Source organism: Spinacia oleracea, chromosome 1 (assembly GCF_020520425.1).
Source record: "Spinacia oleracea cultivar Varoflay chromosome 1, BTI_SOV_V1, whole genome shotgun sequence".
NCBI lineage: Eukaryota > Viridiplantae > Streptophyta > Magnoliopsida > Caryophyllales > Amaranthaceae > Spinacia > Spinacia oleracea.
Window position 1 is genome coordinate 69,801,752 of NC_079487.1, and position 6,691 is coordinate 69,808,442.

The following is a 6,691-nucleotide window of genomic DNA, read 5'->3' on the forward strand; positions in this document are numbered from 1 at the left end:
CTAATTATTTTACTAAAATTAAACCTTGAATTAATTTAAATTCGTTTAATTCAACTGAAAAATAAATTAAATAAGTGGATTCGATTATAATTTTATATGAGCTTTAAATTTTAATTAAACTTGTATGTTTTCGGTTAGACTAGAAATACGTTTTTATATTTAAAATTAGTAAAGCATATAAAGTTATTGGTTTAAGTGGGAGCATTTTTAGTCATAAACTGTTGATTAGGTCTACAAATCCTTTAAGGTTAAAACAACTTGATTAGAATTAATAAGGACTGAATAATTGGTAGATTATTGGTGCCCTTGATTAATTGCTGCAAATATTTATGTGATGCATAACAATGTGTTTTACTAACCAGCTATGTGGGCCATTCATGATAATGAATGGGTGAATGGTATATATTGTATATGTAGTATTTTGCAGGATATTGAAAGTGACTAGTATGACCCAAATAGGATAGAAAATATGGTCTGAGTACCATTAATTTGAATGTAATTGGTCTAATGCACCAAAGTTTGTTTTTCAATTCAAATATGATCTGCGTACCATCAAATAGTTGTAATTAGTTTAATTATAGCTTATCCTATTTGAAGAAAATGGCGCCTCCCATGGTGAAATTCAAGACGGAGTTTCCAATCCATTTTTCAAAACGGACTTTGAAGTTGAAGCATCAAGATGAAGTCGGGCCGTACTAGATCACATTTATCTTATGCATGCTTTAAGTTATTTATTGCTTTAAATATGTCTTAATTATGCATGAGATTATGGCTAGATTATGTTGCATGATTAAGGATTTCAGTTCACTTAAAATCTAACCAACATAGTAAGAGCCTTAAGTTCCAAACTTAAAAAATTGAGTTAAAAGGTGCCATGCCAAAATAACACTTACTTGGATAACCTTTACATCAATCTAGTAATAGTTTTACGCTCAGTGAGGTGTTACTTATTGATCCTAAAGGGGTAAGGTACACAAATAATTGTGAGTACATGTTAGTTTTGGTGAAACTCAACGATATAAGTAAGGAGTCCTTTTATATCGTGGAAAAATTGATAGGTTTACCTAATAAGTTCTTAGACGTACCTATTAACCAAGAGTAGTTTCTAGACTATTAGCAAAAGGCTTTTGCTTACCTAAAAGATTTTAGAATTGAGTCTAAATACATAATGTGCTTAATTCTTCAATGGTTTTAGGATCTTGGATTCATTTTATTCACACCTGCCGGAACAATAAATTCGAATAAAATGCTAATGACTTGTTTAAATTGCATGATTGATTTAATTTTCAAGTTATTACTCATGATAAATGTTTAGACTTTGCATGCTTAATGTATGTTTTAATTAAATATCTTTTACTGCAATAAATCCTTTTAGAAAGGTAACAGTAAATTTCCTCGATTGGTAATGAATCTAAGAACGATTCACGGAAATGAGAGAAAATGAGCAATTTAAATGTACGTTTCTTTTAGCGACTTTTATGGTTGTTTTCGAGTATCAAAGTCGAATGGCAAACCGATTGGTGCTTGTGAATTCAAAATACAATGTAGTTTTGAGATCATAAAGCATTGAGTTTAAACGCTCAGCTTTACCAATGGTTAACAACCTAATATCTATGTCCATTAATTTCTTGAATGAGTCTAGTCCATAGATATTCGAATAGATCGATGCTTAGAGAACTTTAGAAGCTTCTGGTAAGATCATCTAGTTGAAGAAAATATTCAACATAAATAAAATGGTAAGAACTTTGTTTGAGTGACATTAGACATGTCTAACAAAGTATAAAAGTCAACACTAGAGAATTCAATTCTTAAGGCTATTAGAAAGGGTACAAGAAATAGGAAAACAAGGAACAAATGAAAGGAATTTACAATTCCGTTTGTACCTAAAAGTTAATGTTTAAAGAGAAGTGACCTAGCAATCAAACTTCCTTGGTATCATATACCGCTTGAGGTTCTTACTTCGGTAATAACTCAAACAATGGAAGCTAGGCTACACTAATGACCTACAAGTGGGAAATGAAGCATGGCATTGCTACATTAGTTGTAGGGTCATCTAGTTTGTTTTTAAGTCCTTTCAAGGCTGGAACTTTATGGCTATTTTGTTCCACAATCAGCATACCTAAATTTATGTTTTCAACACATAAAGACTCACATTCAAGAAAAACAAAAACAATGTTTGTTTGTTTGAAATGGTCATTTACAGGTTGAGTCAATATGCTTGATTAAAACAAACAACTCTTTAACAATAAGAACTTGACTAGGTTCAAATCAATCTCTTGATTTGAGTTCCACAAATCTTTCGCATTGTTGCTTAGACCATATCAACAAGTTAACATTCATAAGCTCTATTTTTGATGGACTTTTGAAAGTTGATTGATTTGTAGATCAATTCAAGACAAGCTAGTCTAACTTGTTGAAAGTAACAAAAGATATGAACTATTGTTAGAACGCCTAGACGATAAAGTTCAAAGCTAAAGAAAGATTTTATGACTTTATTATTTCACCTAGATTTGAGTTAATATGGATTTATTTACTCAAAGTGATATAAGTTTGAATCCGTTTGGCTAGTTCAAAGATTCAGAAGTATAAAATCCACATGGCAAGAAATCATAAAGATCTAGGTTAGATCATGACGATGATTACTTTAAGACCAAATATGATCATCTATGATTGTGTGTTGTAATTTCACAATCTAGCCCCATAAGATATGGCATATCTACGTTGGAATGATCGAAGTCAATTAGTACTTGATTCGATCAATGATGAATCATATAGACTTTTCCTATAATTTCTAAAACAAAATGCTCAACTACCACCAAACTAAACCAAATTCGTCAAAGCTATTGAAAAGTAATTTCGGAATATCTTTTCATAATATATCTAAAGAGTTCCTAAACTCAGTGGGAGCTTAGTGTTTGTTATTCAACAAACTAAGGCCCAAGTATAGATATATGTTTCATTGTGAGACACAAAGGTATTGTTTCTACCACGAATTTTTGAGAACATAATGTTTGTTTGCTCGAAATAATGTCCTTTTGGAGATTCGTTTCCAAAATGACAAGTGGGAGAAAATAGACCTCGAAAGTCTTCGAGGCGAACAACAAACATAAACGGAGATTCCGGAGGCTTTTCGAAGTTCTTCAGAAAATCCGAACACATATTCTTAAGGACTTTAGAAGTGGCTTTAAAGAATAGACATCTCTTAGTAGACTTTACAAGTGCTTCAAGGGAACAGAATATTTAAAGGACTTTCAAAGTGTCTGTTGATATTCTATAGTTTGATGTTCTATACCCAAGTAGGCATAGAGTTAAAGTCACTGAAACTATGAGATCCTTCTATTAGATAGTGAAGAAACATGGAGTTCAGGTCACTGAAGCTATGCGATTCTTCTATTAGATAGTGAAGAAACCTACAACTTGCAGTCAAACTATTATCACGTAGATTAATGAGTTTGTGACTTGTAAGAAAGCTATGACGAAACCTAGATTCCCTAAAATGGTTAGAGGCCATATATAGACTCAAATGTTTTAGATGGTTAAAGGCCATAAAACATAACCAACGTTTTGATGACAAAATTGAAAATTTGTTGATTTGCAAGAATAGGCTAAAACCTATTGGCTGCAGATTGGTTTTAAGGATAAAAACCATCAAACATGGAATTGTGTTCACACACAAAGCTAGATTAGTTGCTAAAGGTTGCAAGCAAATTCACGGCATGGATTGTGTTGAAACCTCATGCATAATCATAATGCTCAAGTCTATAAGTCAAGCATGATTGCATATATGGCAATTGGATGACAAAACGTATTCCTCAATCAAATGTTGGAATAAACTATGTACATGGTATGTCATAGGATTTGTTGATCCAAATAAATGCTCGAAAAGGAAAGCTAGCTTATGAAATCTAAGTACAGATTTAAGCAAGCAATTGAGAATTGGAAATGTATTTTAGTGAACCTAATAAGTATTTTAGTTTCATAAAATATACATGATTCTTATAGATACATAAGAAGTTTAGTGGGAGTACATAAAATTTAATTGGTCCTATGTGTATCACACACACATCTCTCTACTGTGAAATAACATTCAAATGCTAATGACTTAGATTTGAAATTATTCATCAACGATGGACCATGGCGAAACTTAGTACATACTGGGTATTAAGATCTATTTACAAAGACCTTATAATATTATTTTGGATTAAGTAATGGAATTTACTAAATCAAACACGAAAGACTCTATTGGAGACATTCGACCCATATGAATAAATCTAAGTAAAGAATGTTTGAACTATGTATAAGCATTTACTAAGTTAAACATCAAAGGATCCAAGTGAGATTCTTAAACCTATATTATATGTCAAAGAATTTAGCTGGATTCAGTATCTACTGAAATTGAATGAGCTAAAGTTACATGAATAGAATTCAATTGAGAATAATTCTGCAAAAGAATTTATCATGTATGATATAATATGAGGATCACCAAAAATGTATCGTATGGCTTTAGGCATAACGAACATATACAAATCTCTATTGATCTAAGTGAAGATCAACTAGATTGAGATCAAGAAAAAATTATGGTACTTGAAAAGGTACATAGGAATAGTTCTTGATTCAAGGAAATAAAGATATGCTAAATAGTTGATGCTACACGCATAAACACTGGCAAAGGACACTACTAGAAAAAGGGTTTATAACGACAAACTTTTTTGTCGTTATAAGTCTAAAAATTCGTCGTTAAAACCTTTAACGACGAACAAAGTTCGTCGTGTGTTTTGTCGTAATAGGTTCCGACGTTAATAGTATTAACGTCAACGTTCGTCGTGAATTTTACACGACGGAATCATTGTTTGTCGTTATTCATTAACGACAAAATAATTGTTTGTCGTTATTCATTAACGACAAAATACTTGTTTGTCGTTATTATGTATTCAATGACGTCGAACAAACAACAAATAACAACCAATAAAGTTGACGTAAAAAGAGAATCAAATTGACACAATAATTTTAATTATCGTCCAACAACGACAAAATATTTCGACGTTAATGTAACTATAAAAAATAAATATATTTTGTCGTTAATATGAAAAATATTTATAACATGCAATTCATTAAAAATCATAAAAAGTATATAGAATAATACACTAAATTTATATTAAACGTAATCAATAAACATAGGATTTATAATAAGCAATTTCAATGTGAGTCAAAACAACCAAACTAATAAGATCAAATAACTTGATCTATACTAAGAGTTAAATCTACAATTTTATCTATCGAAGCAAATGGAAATTTCATTACTAGAATGTATTTCAACATCATATATAGAATTTATGTGAAACCAAGAATCACACCCACGTCATCTTGTCTTTAAATTCTAAACTATCTCTTGTTTGATCTAAAACAAAAAAAAATCTACATCAAATATAATCAAGATTTGGAGCGTCCCTTCTTGGATTAGAGATATTGGAGTTATTGTAGCAGCACAACTTAAATACTTGAACTCATGCGGTTCCTAAGTGCATTATTCTCTTCTTGTACCGTGCCCATGAGATTGGTAAAAATATGATTTTGTTACCTACACATAGAAGAAGACAAGGTGTCACCTTCATATAAAAGAAGAAAAGTGAAAAATTACCTGGACATGAGGAAGTGTTGGTTCTTCCACTATTTCATGAGCTGCATCCTGCAACATGTATAACCACAACAAAATTAATATCATACACAAGAAACTCTAGTTACAACCAACTATCAAAGTTCTAATTTAGTTTCATGAAAATAAGCTTAAAGACTTCAGAGGAAGTTCAAGGAAGATTCTGGACATATTTGGTTTTAATAAGAGAAGTAAAATAAACTGCAGAGTAAACTGCAGCTACCAACAAAACACCAACACAATCCCACCTCAGTAAGTCTTTAAACACCACCTCAGTAGGTTTATTTCAGATAAATATCAGTTTATCAAAACACAATCCCCCCTAGCAGTTCTCAAGAACTCTACAACAGAAACTGAATTGAAAACAGTTTATTTCCCCAAAAGCTACCATAAGTCACTTAGAGCCTGGTTTAATTAGAACCATAATTTCTTTTTGACCTGCGTGAAGTGTGCCACGTATTTTCTGAGTTCCTGCAGTCCTGACTGAACAAGACCGAGATTTTTTATCCCCGTTTCTTTGGTTTTGGACAGTTCAGCTAATAGAGAAGGTTTCATAAGTTTTGGAGGCTGCAGTTTGTTGGTATGATGGGCAGCCTCATGTCAGTTCAACAAAAGGAAGTGTGGAAGTGGATGGCAGAATTGTCCTGGCTTTTTTTGGTTTAGTTCACATAACTTATATAATCAGGCTTAAACTGAAAGCTACATGTCTAATTCTTACAGTAACGACAATCCACATACGTACCTATTCTTATCTCCAATATCATCCCAATAGAGTAATCTCACTGGACAGATATTTGCATGTTGTATAATGATCCCCATATATCGTGCAAATAACTTGTGATATTCAAGCACCCATAAGACAAACTATAGAGCACAAAAGTTGCAGATCATATTGACACACAATACATAGATTACAGAAAAGAAAAAACAATAGCATTTGTAGTGAAAATAAACCGACTAAATAACACATAGCGCAAATACTGAGAGCAGAGCCAGAATACATACTACAAATTAAATTCACAGCTTGATTCTAACTAC